This window comes from Pinus tabuliformis, chromosome 6 (genome assembly GCF_031772625.1).
Source record: "Pinus tabuliformis cultivar Carrire ecotype Pingquan chromosome 6, CPIR1, whole genome shotgun sequence".
Classification (NCBI taxonomy): domain Eukaryota; kingdom Viridiplantae; phylum Streptophyta; class Pinopsida; order Pinales; family Pinaceae; genus Pinus; species Pinus tabuliformis.
Window position 1 is genome coordinate 176,712,877 of NC_142292.1, and position 16,464 is coordinate 176,729,340.

Genomic DNA, 16,464 nt, shown 5'->3' on the forward strand with positions numbered 1-16,464 from the left:
CTACATGAATTAAAGCAATGGTGATCTTACCTAATGGGAAAACACTTCAAGGTAAAAGAAGATCATGACAGTATTAAATAATTTTTATAACAAATAATATCTTTAGAAGAGCAGCAAAAATGGGTCACAAAGATGCTCGGTTATGACTTTGAAATCATTTACAAAAAAGAAAAGCAAAATGTTTTTGCAGATGCACTATCAAGAAAGGATGAAGATGTGGAAGAATTACTCTGTTCCATGTCTATTATCCAACCTGATTGGATAACTAAAGCAAGGGATGAATGAAAGAATAACAAATAGGTGTGGACATTCACTCAAAATTTGCAGCAACATCCTATTACATTAGATACATTTATCTGGAAAAATTATTCATTATGGTACAAAGATCGCTTACATCTTTGTAATAATTCCCAATGCAAACAAAATATTCTTTTGGAATTCCACACCTCACCCTTAGGAGGGCACCTAGGATTTTTAAGAAGTCAAGAAATAGTTTTTTGGGATGGCCTTATATGATATTCAGAATTTTGTGGTAGAATGTTTGGTTTTCCAACAAAACAAAGTTGAGACAATTAATGCTCAGGTCTATTACAACCTTTATCCATTCCAAGTCAATGTTGGGAGGAGGTCTCAATGGATTTTATCATAGGTTTACCCAAGTTTTAAGGAAAGCGCTTCATCATGGTGGTAGTTGATAGACTTACCAAATATGCACATTTCTTTGTTTTATCTCATCCTTTTAAAGCTAATACTTTTTCTACTACATTTATGGAAACAATTCAAAAGCTACATGGAAACCCAAAGATTATTGTAAGTGACAAAGATCCCATTTTCACTAGGTATTTTTGGATGAAATTTTTTTCTTGTCTTGTTACTGATTTAGCTCATAGCTCATCTTATCATCCTCATTCTGATGAGAAAACCCTATATTTTTACTCAAGTCTGTTTTTATATTTTTCTTGTGTGTCCCTTCGTGTTCCTCAAAGAATGTTTTATTATTTATTTTTTTAAGCTTTCTTGTTGGCTAAATATTTAATTAATGGTGCATGTTATCACTAGTCATATTCATATTCCTCCTCTTCCATCATAAATCATGGATTTGTCATCCTACCTTTTAAGCTATTTACCATGAGCTCCATAGTGAAACAGGTCATTGGGCAGTTCCTAAAACGCCATGGATGGAAAGGATCTACCATATATGTGAGAATAGGAACATCGAGGATGAAAACCACTTCCTCGTAGAGTGCCCCGCGTATAACCACATTAGATCTCAGTTTCACACTATTTGTTACAATACTGACCTTCTTAGCCTTTTACAATGTCAAAATTATAGTGAGCTCTGGAGGCTTCTCTCCAAGCTTTTTGAGCATAGGAATAAAATCTTAAATCAAAATAGATAATTTGTTTCTTTAGGTCCGATAGACCATTATTTGGTCCCAGCGGACGTTAACCATCATCATCATCATCATCATCATCATCATGATCAATCAATCTATTATCATTCATAATTAGGGTATAATTACGTCATTAAAAAGTCAAGGGGAGCATAACAGGGGTATCACACTATCTACTCTACTTTAAGACTCCACAATGTTTCAAGCATTTCTAAAGGTGGTTCATTTTTCCCAACTAGACCGATAAACCATATTGTTCAGAGAGTTCCAGTTCTCCTTATGTAAATTAAAGAGTTACTATTGTGAGTACATTTTATTTTTGTGTCTCATTTATTTTATTACATATTTTTTCCAAAAGGCCTAATATTGTAAACTATGCTATATATCATCATTTGTTCAATAGCACAGGCCAATACTATGGTTTACTAATATCACATGCCAAACAACACAACTTATTTCATATAAAGCTTGTTCATATGAGTTTTTTCTTAATGAAATAATTTTCTAGAATATTTTTCATAATCATGTATTTCTCATGGAATTAAACGTGGGTGGGGAAGATTGCAACCAGTCTTCCTAACCAACCAAGACAACCTAAATTTCACATATTCAATTATATAAACAAAAATCAATGGTATACATTTGTGTTTGTATAGTAGTTTATTAGTTACTTTTTATTTACTAGATAAGGTACACCATAATGTTGAATACCATTTGTCATGTTCCTTTTATCCCATGAGAATGAATAAAATCTCTAACACTTAATTATAAAGTTTCAACTATAACATTTTATTGTATGTGAATAAGTTATATTTCTATACCAATATATCTTAGATATTGTGACAAAGACCATTTACCTTTATGAGATAACTATATTGATTAATATATGAAAATTTAAATGTAAACACATCTCATTTCAAATTATATTTAATATGGTCCCAGGGTAGCTCAATTGGTGATTGAGGTAATGTGAAATTTGTGAAAACTGAGAGATCCAAGATTCAAATCCCCCTAGAGGTCGGATCATAGACCCTAGAATGTGAGATCCAAAAAAGAATTATGTTTAATATAGAAAGAATGAAACTATGATATTAATGCTTCAAACTTATGTCTTACTCTATCTATATTGTAAAGTGAAACTTTTTACCATTTAAAATTTTTTTATATTCAATATGGTAAGAATGAAACTATGGCATTAATGGTTTAGACATATGTCTTACTCTGCCCATATCCTCTCATGTAAAACTTTTTTCCATTTAAAAAAAAAATAAAAGTTTTTACTGTGTAGATGTTTACCAAAAAATTATTATACGGAAAGAATGAAATAGGAAAAGAATGAAACTGTTGACACCTAATCCGAAACAGATGAGGTGAAGCCGGACAGTCATCTAGAAGATGAACTGATCCGTTTTGTATTTGTATAAATAAAGTGCTAGCTAATGAATAAAATATCAATCAGAGTTTTCTCTCGTTCAAATGAGGAGTTACCCTGGCCTGACATGGTATCAGAGCACAGGTCCCAAATTAGTTGTAACTCCTGGTCTGTTCTGTCCTGAACGCCTCTGAGACTGACACTGCCCTCTCGTGAGATTGCGCCCTCTGTTCTGACATGAAGACTGCGCCCTCTGTCCGTGGAACTGTACGTTGATGCGTTTCTGCTCAAACCTACCTCATTCCATTCAAACAAAATGGTATGCGTTTCCAGGTAATCGCTGGTGTCTGCATTTGATATGACTGTGTAATTTCGCTGCGTCATTGCTCTTCTGAAGACTGAGTTTATGAGACTGCGTTTATGTAATAGTGGCCTGAAGACTGAGACTGAGACTGCGTTTTTTGGAAATACATTGGGAGACTGCGTTTTTTAAAGAACTGTGGTTTCGTTAATGTATTGAAGTATGGTGACTGCGTCTTGTTATTAACGCTGTGGGTATATGGTGACTGGTTAGAAATTTAATGCAAATCAACCGATTCGTCTTCCGTTTCATATACCTCTTCCTGTATGTAGATGTGCCCCAGCAGATGAATGGAATACGGCCAACCTTCTGGCTCTTTGATACCTTGAGCAGCCAACTGGAGTTGGAGCTCGTCGCAGAAATCTGAGATTTTGTCATATTGCTTGGATTCAATCACTTGTTTGAGCTCCGTTAAGTCCATTCGATTCTCGACGCCCACTATTTTTTGCTATGTCCTCAAAAAATAAATGCTATGTGCAGGGAGAACTTTATTTGTGCTTTCTGTTTCGTTAGAGCCTTACAGATTTGTAAAATTGTTCCGCACTTCCTCCCTGAAAATCAGTGCGACCACAGCCACATATTAAAAGAGCATCCCCAGTGAAAGCTTGTAATGTATTGTGTGTTGGTGACTGCGTAATGGTGACTGCGGTTTTTTATTGAAGTCCGTTGCGTAGAGTACAATGGGAATGCATGGTGGGAATGGTGTTTGAAGACCATGTAATGGAATGATCCCTTTGTGTGTTGAAATTTTTTAAGAGTGCGTTTGGTAAATGTATTCAGTGCTCAGAGAGATATATGTTGAGCGCCCTCTCTTTTTCAAAACACTACATATGTTGAGCGCCCTCTCCTTTTTCAAAACAGTGACATATATATATGAGTGCCATGTTTTTTGTTGAGCAGTGATGAGTTGAACAGTGATATATGTAAGCAGTGAGCGCCCTCATTTTATTAAACAGTGATATATATGAGCAGAGATATATTTTTTTTAGAGAATGCATAAGGCTATTACATAAGAATTTTTTTTTTCCAGCAGAAGTCTTGCTGTGGCATAAGATTTTTTTTCTCCAGCAGAAGTTTTTTATCAACAGAAGTTTTTTTTAGCAGAGATATTTTACAGAATGCACTCAATCATTTCAATGGTCGGAATAGTTCTCACTGGCAAGGAGAACTATTCTGAATGGTCTCGAATGGTGAAACACACCCTCATCTACAATGAGCTGTGGAAAGGAGTGTGTGTCGGAGAAGAAGACAAAGACCCTATGCAACCCACATCAGACAAAGAACTCGCCATTTGGGAAAACAAGAACAACAAATCCTTTGCATTGATCGCAGCATCTGTCAATGAGGAAGTAAGTCGTCATATTTCATCCTATTCCACTGCCTTTGAAGCTTTACAAAAGCTGAAAGAACTCTATGATACACATTCTGCACTTGAAGTTGTTCAGCTCATGATTAAACTCTTCACTCTTGAACTGAAAAATAATGATCCTCTTACTCTTGCATCTGAAATAAAGTCTATAGTGCATGATATTAAATCCACTAAGGTTGAGCTGGATATCTCTCTTATTGCCTTTCTCAAAGCACTCTATCCTACCTACTCTAACTATCTTGAGTCTTTACAAGCAAATGGAAATCTTAAAGATATAACCTTTGACACTCTTGTGAAAAAGTTTGCTGAAAGAGAGAAAGCCTTTGGAAAGAAAACAGTCCCTGAATCTTTTGAAGAGACTGTTTGCCTTGCTCATAAAGAAAAGCAGCCTGCTCAAGATTCTACAAGAGGAAGAGGTGGACGAAGAGGAAGAGGAAGATACTTCAGAGGCAGGGGGGGCAGACATCCTCAAGCAGAAAAGGCAGATCTGCATTGCATTCGCTGCAAATGAAATGGATCACATGATGCTTCTACATGCAAGCTACCATGGGACAAAGTTGAGCAGAGAAGAAACCAGCAGAAAGGTAAAACTGATGACACAGACAAAGGTAAAGCACCTGAATCTGCTCACTATATTGAGGCACAATGTAACATTGGAGTAAATGAAGACTTGTTTAATGCTTCACTTGCTTCTTCGAAAAATGACTGGTTGCTTGATTCAGGAGCAACCTGTCATATGACTTATAGGAAAGAATTTTTTGAAGATTTCACTGACAATGTTGATGGAGCAGTATACTTTGCAGATCAGTCAAAAATCAAGCCATCAGGGCTTGGCACAATCAGGCTTAAACTGCCTGGTCTTCCAGACTTTCTTCTGGATCATGTTCTATATCTCCCACAACTGAAGAGAAACTTGCTGTCCCTGGTCCACATCTGCCAGCAAGGCCACTCCATTCACATGTTTGATGGCAAGCTTGAGGTAAGAAAGGCATCTGACCACTCACTTGTCATGAGGGGTATAGAAGAAGAAAGACTCCTTAAACTGCAAGGAACCTCTGCTCATGCACATCATTTCTCATATATTTCTCATCATGAAGAAGGTGCACTTCCATCATGTTTATTATGGCATGCTAGATTTGGACATTTAAACTATGATAGTCTTCGCTTGTTGAAGAAAAATGGTGTTGCTGGTTTGCCTACAATTCCTAGAAAACATAAACAATGTGATGCTTGCATTCTAGGAAAGCATAGCAAACAGTCTTTTCATTATTCACATTCAAGAGCACATAGGAAGCTTGAACTTATTCATTCAGATTTATGTGGTCCAATGCCTGTTTCTTCTGCAAATGGAAATAAATATATCATGACATTTATTGATGATTACACCAGAATGTGTTGGGTTTACTTATTGAAGAACAAATCTGATGCTTTTCAAACATTCAAGAATTTTCATAAATGGATTGAAAATGATGCACAATCTCATATTGGGTCTATTTGCACTGATAATGGAAAAGAATATACATCAAATGAATTTGAACACTATCTTCGCCAACATGGGATTAAACATCAAACAACTGTGCCTTATAATCCTCAACAGAATGGTGTAGCTGAAAGAATGAACAGAACAATTTTGAATATGGTACGATCCATGCTTTTCTTCAAAAATGTAAAGACAATGTTTTGGGCTGATGCTGTTCTATGTGCTGCATATATAAAGAATAGATGTCCATCTAGTGCTATAAGAAACAAGACTCCTTATGAATTGTGGTATGGACATGTTCCTTCAGTAAAACATCTCAGGATATTTGGTTCCACCTGTTATGCTTTAATACCAAAGGTACATAGAAACAAACTTGGTGCTAGAAGTCGTAAGTGTATCTTCCTGGGGTATTCAAACACATCTAAAGCATACCGCCTTTATGATGAAGTAAATAAAAAGTTTGTTTTATCTAGAGATGTCATTTTTCTTGAATCATCCAAATCTGACAGTGTTGTTGAGCGGCAACTTGATCGCTTGGATAGATTCACAAAACCGAAATCATTTCAAGAGTTTGATAATCAAATTCCACATCTTGAAGGGGGGATTCCTATACTAGATCAACATGTGGAATCTTCTTCTGAAGAACAATCTCCCCTGCATGACACTCCAACAACGGATGATGCTTTAAGTGATGTAATTGATAGAATTGGGAGACTCAATCTTGATTCAGACCCAACTCAATCAACAGAACAGCCTGGACCATCTCAGAAAGGTCCCCCAAAGTGGCTGACAAAGACACTTGAAAGTGTTCATCCTGATGAAATTGGAAAAACAGGAACCAGAAATTCAAACCGACAAGGTGGAGGTGATGTAGATAACTCTAATTCACCTGTTGATATGGATGTTACTTATGATTGTGAATTGAACTTGTCTACAGATTTTGAACCAACTTCCTTCAAAGAAGCTGCTTCTCATGATGAATGGGAAGAAGCGATGCAGAAGGAGTATGATGCCCTCATAAAGAATGGCACTTGGAAGCTGGTTGATCCTCCATTTGGAACCAAACCAATTGGCTGCAAGTGGGTCTACAAGAACAAGTACAAAGCTAATGGCTCACTTGACAAGCACAAAGCTAGGCTTGTGGCAAAAGGTTTTGCACAGAAGGAAGGGGTCAATTATGAGGAAACTTTTGCTCCCACAACAAAATGGGCCACCATCCGGACACTCTTTGCACTAGCTGCTCAGAACGGTTGGAAAGTCCATCAAATGGATGTAAAAACTGCATTCTTGAATGGAGATCTAAAAGAGAATGTTTTTATGTCCCAGCTTGAAGGATTTGCTGTGAAAGGACATGAACACAAAGTATGCAAACTTGTGAAGTCCTTGTATGGCCTCAAACAAGCACCACGAGCCTGGTATGAAAAACTAACTGAGCATCTTCTGAAACTCAACTTCAATCATTTTGATCTTGATGATGCAACTTTATTTGTTAAGAAAGTTGGCAAAACAGTTGTATATCTTGTGGTATATGTAGATGATCTTTTAATGACAGGGAACAATGAAAGCTATATTGCATCCATAAAGAAAGAATTAGGAAAAATTTTTGAAATGACTGATTTGGGCTATGTTCATTACTATCTTGGCATTGAAGTAACCCAACATCCAAAGTCCATATTTCTTTCTCAAAAGAAATACATTGGAGATTTGTTATACAGATTTGGCATGACAGAGTGCAATCCCCTTTCTACTCCAATGGAACAAAACTTGAAGCTCACATCTACTGAAGGAAAGGAATTTGAGGATGCAACAAAGTATAGACAGCTTGTAGGAAGTCTCATCTACCTCACTACTACCAGACCAGACATTTCATTTGCTGTTGGAATCCTTTCCAGGTTTATGCAAAGGCCTTGTGAGGGACATTGGTCTGCTGCAAAAAGAGTTGTAAGGTACTTGAAGGGAACTCAAGACCTTGGAATCAAGTATACACAGGTGGACGACTTCAACTTGATTGGATACTCTGATTCAGACTTCGATGGAGACAAAGAAACTGGGGTATCTACTTCAGGATATGCTATGAGTCTTGGATTGGGAGCTGTCTCCTGGAGATCACGCAAACAATCAGTACCAGCAGATTCCACAACAGAAGCAGAATATGTGGCAGGAGCTGAAGCAACGAAAGAAATTGTGTGGCTCAGGAAAATTCTTGAAGATTTGCAGGTAAAACAAATACAATCAACTCCACTCATGATTGATAACACATCTGCAATAAATTTGGCCAAGAACCCAAAGTTCCATGATCGTACTAAGCACATCAATACTAAATATCATCTGATCCGACATCATGTTGAGGCCAAAACAATCCATCTCCGTCATTGTTCCACAAACGAGCAAATTGCAGACATCTTCACCAAAGCGCTTGGAAGAGAAAAGCTTGAAAGATTCAGAATGATGCTTGGACTCACCAACATCCCTTCAGATTAAGGGGGGGAATGTTGACACCTAATCCGAAACGGATGAGGTGAAGCCGGACAGTCATCTAGAAGATGAACTGATCCGTTTTGTATTTGTATAAATAAAGTGCTAGCTAATGAATAAAATATCAATCAGAGTTTTCTCTCGTTCAAATGAGGAGTTACCCTGGCCTGACAGAAACTATGGTATTAATGCTTCAAACTTGTGTCTTGCTCTATCCATATTGTCTCTCGTAAAAAGTGTTCTTACTTTCTACATGTTTATTTATTCTTGCGTGAGTTTTTATTTTCCTTTTTAAAACTCAATAGTCATTTATATATTCATTCACTTGGTTATTGGAATATTTGTATATATAAATATATGGGAAAAAAATAATAGTTTGTTGTCTGGTTAATATTGTGGATATTTGTTTATTTTGTTTTCAAAAATCATAAATAAATTAATAGTTTTCAATCTTGCTTTATTTCCCAAATTTTCTTTACACATGAAGGAAATAGTCGTGGAGTAAATATTGTCCCATATCTATTTACGAAAATTTAGTAAATGCCTTAAAATATCTTCTTTATTGCGGAATGGTCAGTGTTGTACTTCTGTTTTGACTTTAGTCCTTTCTCGTGCAAACAAAATTGCAACAGTGTAGTGGTTGATTGAGAAAGCATGATGTTTATTAGTGTGTTTAAGGTGATGGTTGAAATTAATATTTCCAATATTTTTAATGGTTTAGACAAAAGCCTACGAATCAAACGTCCACCATTATCACAAAGAGAACAACATACTTTTAAGAAAATTCAGTGTCATAACTAAGACCTAGAGTCTACATATTATCAACTATTACTTAGAATATAAAATAGATTAAGTAATTACATGATAAAGAGCGTGTTTGATTTTAATTTTTTTATTATGAATATTAATTTATTCAAAAGCATATTTAAATTATGCACATTTGATGGAAAGGATGGTTTATATTAGAAAGAGAGTCTAAGTTCTTAAAGCTTTTTATTTGCGGTATATTTATATTTTAAATTAAAATTTTACTGAAAATAATTATATATATAGAATATCAAGAATTTTTATTTTTAAATGTTTTTTGTTACAATATTATGGGCTAATACATAGATTGTAAATTGCATATGTTTAAAATTTTAATTAAAAGCGAAAAAAGACATAACTAATTTGGAAAAAATATTAATCTTTATTTATGTATGCCACTGAAATGTTCTAGAATATTCTTGGGAGATTAAATTTCTACCATCCATTTAATAATTATTGATAATTAAATTAAAATTCTAGAAGCCATATTTAGAAATATTATTTGAGATTTTAAATTCCTTTTATTACAAATATTCTTATCATTTTTTTTAATGAAAGTTGTCAATAATTTATAATGTTAGTTGCATTTTTCAAAAAGTAATTTGTATTATTTGGATTTTCAAAAATTATTAAAATGATTTAGATGGTAAGTTTTTGCCCAAAGATTATCTGATTGCTATGGATTGCTATGTACCCACAGGTGCAGAATCTAAAGCAGAAGAGAATGACTATACCCACAGGTGCAGAATCTAAACCAGAAGAGAATGACTATAAAAGAATACACCGAAGAATTTTATCGGGTGAACCTCAGAGCAGGTTACGTGGAGGACACCCCAGAAAAGAACAGCGAGGTTTGTAAATGGCCTAAGGTTGGAGATATTGGAGTTTTGTGCGTGCAAGTGATGCAGATCCTTTACAAGACATTTGCGTTGCTGATTTGAAAAGAAAAGGTAATGTATTGAATTCACGCTGTAATATATATCTTTATATATGTCTGTAATGTATGTAAGCTGACCAAGGGTTTCACATATATGTATTTATTGTTTGATTTGAATTCATGTGCGGGCAATTATTGTAAATGGGTTTCCATGTAAGAATGCGATGATGGTTACAGCCACCAACTTCCGGTTGAGGGGCCTAGATAAACCAGGAGATACGAGTAACCAGTTGGGATTCGTTGTAACGCAAGCCTTTGTAATGCAGCTACCAGGCTAAAACACCTTGGGAATCTCCATGGTCCGGCTGGATTTTGCTGCTCCTCTCGGCCTTAATCCACCACACACGCATCCGCGGGCCACCAAAATCTTGGTGGTGATCGAAGGTACTCTCTTAGTTGGCTTTATCACCACTAACAACACTCTGTTCTCCACAACGCTGGAGAAGGGATACGTGTTTGTGTTCCCGCAAGGTCTTGTGCATTTCCAATAGAACATCGGTTCTGTCAACGCAGTGGCCATCTCTGCACTGAATGTTGGGTCCCTATAATACTAGTGATTACCCCATTACTATTGTAGTTATACCCCTTATTTATATTGTTGTGCCCCTATTACCCCCATATTGTTATTCCTGTGCCCCATAGAATCCCTCTATTGTTATTTTTGTGGCTTTATATTATTATTGTTAGGTCGGCTAGATTATATTGTGACTCCCTAGACTCCTATATATAGAAAGGAGGTTTTGTCATTTGTATCATCCAAGAATTGTTCATTTATGTAATGTAAAGGAGGCTGCCCCCTCGAAGAGGCTGAATTCTAAGGCGTTGATCTATCTTTTCTATCTTTTTTTGAGCTGGTTTCATAACATTTGGTATCAGAGCTTTGGATTCTAGGGTTTCGCTGCTCCAAACAGGTCATCGTGGAATTTTCGCTAAAACTTTTTTCTGTGACGTTTCAGAAGTTGAAAAAAAAACCCATTTGAGAAGAAATCGCGCTGAACCTTGGGTCCGAATTTCAGAGCTTTCACGCGATATTTGCAGAGATATGATCTGAGGAAGTTGGTCTTTTTGCAGACTCCTGAATTACTTTCAAAATAGGTGACCTGGGGAAAATCATCATAACTTTCTCTTTGGAGATCAGATTGAAATTTTGTAAGAAGGTACAGAAAGAGGACGGACTGTAGTTTCTTGTTTGTGTGTTTTAGATTCAAAGGTTGAAACAGTGACTCGTGGCACGTCGTACAATTTCGCTCTACTGAACCAGTCTAAAAACAAGTCACTGTGGGAGATTTCACATAACTCTTCCTTGGAGAATCTAATTTAGCTCAGACTTGTGCCAATGGAAAGAGGACACAGAAGGCTACTACAGGTAGCAATTTCAGAATTGGATGATCCGAAATTAAAGAGATACATCAGATTCAATATCAGGCTTCTATAAATTGAAAAACGGTGTGTAGTTTTTTTTTTAAATTTTTGTGTAAGCTTGGTTTAACGGAATTCAAAGGGCATAGTATAGCATTATTATCGGTAACTGATGCCCCGAGGAAAGAAAATGCAAACACCCAGTAAGGAACCTAAAAGCTCTAACATGACCCATGAAGAAGAGGAAGAAATGCTACATGATATATCAAAATTACAAGAAGTGCAACAAATGTCACACTCACAAAAGCTAACAGAAGCTAAGATAAGTGGCGTGGAATCTAAGATAAATGGCGTGGAATCTAAGATAAATGGCATGGAATCTAAGATAAAGGGCATGGAAGCTAAGATGGATGATTCGAAGACAGATTTGAAGAGAGACATGGCAGATTTGAAGATAGATATGAAGACAGACATGGAAGAATTGAAGAAGTTGCTACAAGAAAGGGTCACTAATGGTGAAAAGGTAGTAAAGGAAACTCATGACGAGAATAAAAGAAATGTTAATCATGATTCCATAGACGCTAATGTTGGATCGAAGAATCACCATATTCCAAAAATCGATATGAGGAAGTTTGATGGCAAGGATCCCACCACATGGATATTACAGATGGATCAATTCTTCGATCTCAATAATGTGCAAAACGCACAAAAGGTACGTATGGCAACTGTATATTTGGAACCAAATCAGTTTGTATGGTATCAATGGCTTTGCTCTCGTAAACAATTTATCACTTGGGCAATTTTTATGGAAGAATTGATAGCACATTATGAAGATACAAAAAGCAACACTTTTTTTAGCCAATTGATAAGTCTCAAACAAAAGGGTTTAGTAATGGAGCACATTGAGGAGTTCCAAAAATTGAACATAAGGGTAAAAGATATTCCAGAGGAGCATAGGATTGATGTGTTCATAGGGTCTTTAAAGGATAATATCCAACATGATGTTCGCCTTTGGGAACCTGATTCATCAGAGAAGGCATTCAGGTTAGCAAGAAAAATGGAAAGCAAAATTATGGCAACTAGGAAGCATACCACTCACAACTATAAAGACGGAAGTGTTGTTGCCCCTAGTCTTCCACAACCTATAAGGTTGACACCACAACAATTGGAAGAAAAAGAGCAAAAGGGCTTTGTTACAGTTGTGATAGCAAATACACTAAAGGTCATAAGAGTGCTGAGAAGAAATTATTCTACATAGATTGTGAAGAGGAAGAAGAAAAGGAGCAAGAAAGGTCAAAAGAAGAAGATATACTTCAGGAACAAAGCCTAGATGAAGAACAAATAAATTCGACCATATCTTGTAATGCATTGGCAGGAATTAACACTCCTCAAACCATCAAGATAGAAGGACAAATCAAGAAGAAAAAGGTAATAGTGTTGATTGATTCAGGAAGCACCCACAATTTTATTCATTGTAGGCTAGCAAAAGAATTTAATTTCTTCCTATATCCAGCACCAGAGTGTCAAGTGATGATTGCAAATGGAGGAACAATAAATTGCTCTGGAAAGTGCCATAATATAAAGCTATCCATGGGAGAATATGTATTGACTAGCCCAATGCTTTCCATTCCAATGGGAGGTGCGGATGTTGTACTAGGAGTCCAATGGCTACAATCCTTGGGTACAATAGCTTTTAATTTTCAAGAACTTTTCATCAAATTTTCTATGGAAGGAAAGGATGTTGAATTAAGGGGTATTGTAGGGAAACCAGGAAAGATAATCATCTCTCATGGTATGACAAATCTTCTAAAAAAGGAGCAAAGAGGTGTAATTGCACAATTATGCTCGCTAGATGTTTCCACATTGGAATCATCTATTTCTCCAGATCTCCAAAAAGTCCTGGGAAATCATTCCAAGGTATTTGAGACTCCCAAGGGTCTCCCACCTATGCGTGATCATGATCATGCTATTCATCTGATTCCAGGAAGTGTTCCTCCAAACATCAGGCTGTACAGATATCCCTATGTCCAAAAAAGTGAAATTGAACGTATGTTTGCAGAAATGCTAGAGGCTGGTATAATTCAACCGAGTCAAAGTTCTTTCTCAGCTCCAGTAGTATTGGTGCACAAGAAGGATGGATCATGGCGCATGTGTCCGGATTATAGGGAGCTCAACAAGCTCACTATTAAAGATAAGTTCCCCATTCTTGTTATTGATGAATTACTGGATGAATTGCATGGATCAATTTACTTCACCAAGTTGGATCTTTGTTCGGGATATCATCAAATCAGAATGAAGGTTGAAGACATTCCAAAAACGGAATTTAGAACTCATGAGGGTCATTATGAATTTTTGGTCATGCCTTTTGGCCTTACCAATGCACCTTCAACATTTCAAGGTTTGATGAATTCAATTTTCAAACCATTCCTTAGAAAATTTGTGTTAGTATTTTTTGATGATATACTAATCTACAGCAAGTCTTCGAAGGATCATGTTGAACATGTTGACAGGGTGCTACAACTATTGGAGGAGAAACAATTATATGCAAAAAGATCCAAATGTTTCTTTAGAGTCCAGGAGGTGGAATATTTGGGTCATATTGTATCTCTTGAAGGAGTTAAGGTAGACCCTAGCAAAATTAAAGCCATTAAGGAATGAAAAATCCGGGCAAATGTTTGGTTTGCCAGCAAAATAAATTTGAAACAATTAAGACACCGGGTCTATTACAACCTTTATCCATTCCAAGCCAACGTTGGGAGGAGGTTTCAATGGATTTTATCACAGGTTTACCCAAGTCTGAGGGAAAGAGTGTCATCATGGTGGTAGTTGACAGACTTACCAAGTATGCACACTTTTGTGCATTATCACATCCATTTAAAGCTAGTACAGTTTCTACTGCATTTATGGAAACAGTTCAAAAGCTACATGGAAACCCAAAGATTATTGTAAGTGACAAAGATCCCATTTTCACTGGACATTTTTGGACATAATTATTTTCTTGTCTTGGTACTCAGTTAGCTCATAGCTCATCTTATCATCCTCAATCTGATGGGCAAACTGAGATAGTAAACAAATGTTTGGAAGGATATCTTCATTGCTTTGTATTTGATAAACAGACACAATGGGTCAAATGGTTGCCTCTGGTTGAATGGTGGTATAACACTTCCTTCCATACAACAACAAAAATGACCCCATTTATGGCACTTTATGGGTATCAACCACCATCCATCACATCATATTTAAGAGAAAATTCTAAGGTTCAGGCAGTGGAACATCACATCGAACATCAACAACAAGTCCTCCAACTCTTAAAGGATAACCTCGTGTTGGCACAAAATAGAATGAAACAACAGGCAGATCAACATCGTAGTGAAAGAAGTTTTGATGTAGGTGATTGGGTATTCCTACGGCTACAACCATATAAGAAAATGTCCCTAAAGCAAGCTAAGAAGGATAATAAATTATCACCAAAGTATTATGGTCCGTACAAGGTGTTGCAAAAGATTGGTACTATGGCATACAAATTGGAGCTTCCTGCAACTTCTCGATTGCACCCAGTTTTCCACGTTTCATGTTTAAAGAAGGTTATAGGTGACAAGCTCCCAATTCAAACAATATTGCCAGAACTTGATGAGGAAGGAAAAATTATATTGGAACCGGAAGCAGTCACAGAAACAAGAACTCGACAACTACGAAATCGATCAATTTCAGAGTATCTTATCAAGTGGAAGAACTTATCCGCTGAATATTCCACATGGGAGGATGAGAATTTTATGCAAAAGTATCTAGAACTGCTCAAGCGTTGAGGACAACACTTTTTTGAAGGAGAGGGGCATGTTGGGTCCCTATAATACTAGTGATTACCCCATTACTATTGTAGTTATACCCCTTATTTATATTGTTGTGCCCGTATTACCCCCATATTGTTATTTCTGTGCCCCATAGAATCCCTCTATTGTTATTTTTGTGGCTTTATATTATTATTGATAGGTCGGCTGGATTATATTGTGACTCCCTAGACTCCTATATATAGAAAGGAGGTTTTTTCATTTTTATCATCCAAGAATTGATCATTTATGTAATGTAAAGGAGGTTGCCCCCTCGAAGAGGCTGAATTCTAAGGTGTTGATCTATCTATTCTATCTTTTCTTGAGCTGGTTTCATAACACTGAACAGCCAGAATCCCGGAACTCAACAGGTTGCGGTGGCCTTGTTCGGAGCCTCTCCTCCTGTTTCTACCTCTGTGCTCGCCAGAGCATTCCAGATCAATGACAAGCTCGTCCAAATTCTCCAAAGCAAGTTCAAATCCAAGTGATCTAATTCATTGAGTAAATTCGTTTTCGTTTTTTTTCTTTCCTTCAAGTTGCTCAGTTCAGTTGAGGTGGTATTTATATATATAGTTAAATAGAACCAAGCTCCCGACCTTATTATTCTCCGAGTGTCAGAATAATAAGAGTATCTGATATATGTATCATCCTCGTCCAGATCTACATAAATAAATGAAAGGTCAGTGTTTCAAATATGACAGTACCACGTTTGATATACATGAATGGCAACATTTGAGAAGAGGTATCGGTGTTTGTATCCATTTTCAATAGTTCAGACAAAACATGAAGAATCGATGTCCACCATTATCGCACAGAAAACATCCTTTATAAAAACTGAGTGTCAAAACTACAACAAGGACTTTGATACTCTGCCTATCACCACCCATTACATAGATTATTAAAATAAATTAAGTAGTTATATAGATGAATAAAAAAAAACAATTATTCATGAAAGTTGTTCCATTGGCAATTTAATTTTTTATAACAAATATTAAAAAGAATATTCTTATTAAATTATCTGCATTTTAATTAAAACGAGTGCTCACGATTTTAAAATATTATTACAAGTATTTTAAATATATT

General features: G+C 36.2%; 1 pseudogene; it reads left to right on the top strand.

Moving 5' to 3' along the window:
• The first annotated feature begins 10,022 nt into the window (after window positions 1-10,022).
• Window positions 10,023-15,869, top strand: LOC149258056 (germin-like protein 1-3; annotated as a pseudogene).
• The last annotated feature ends 595 nt before the right edge of the window (window positions 15,870-16,464 follow it).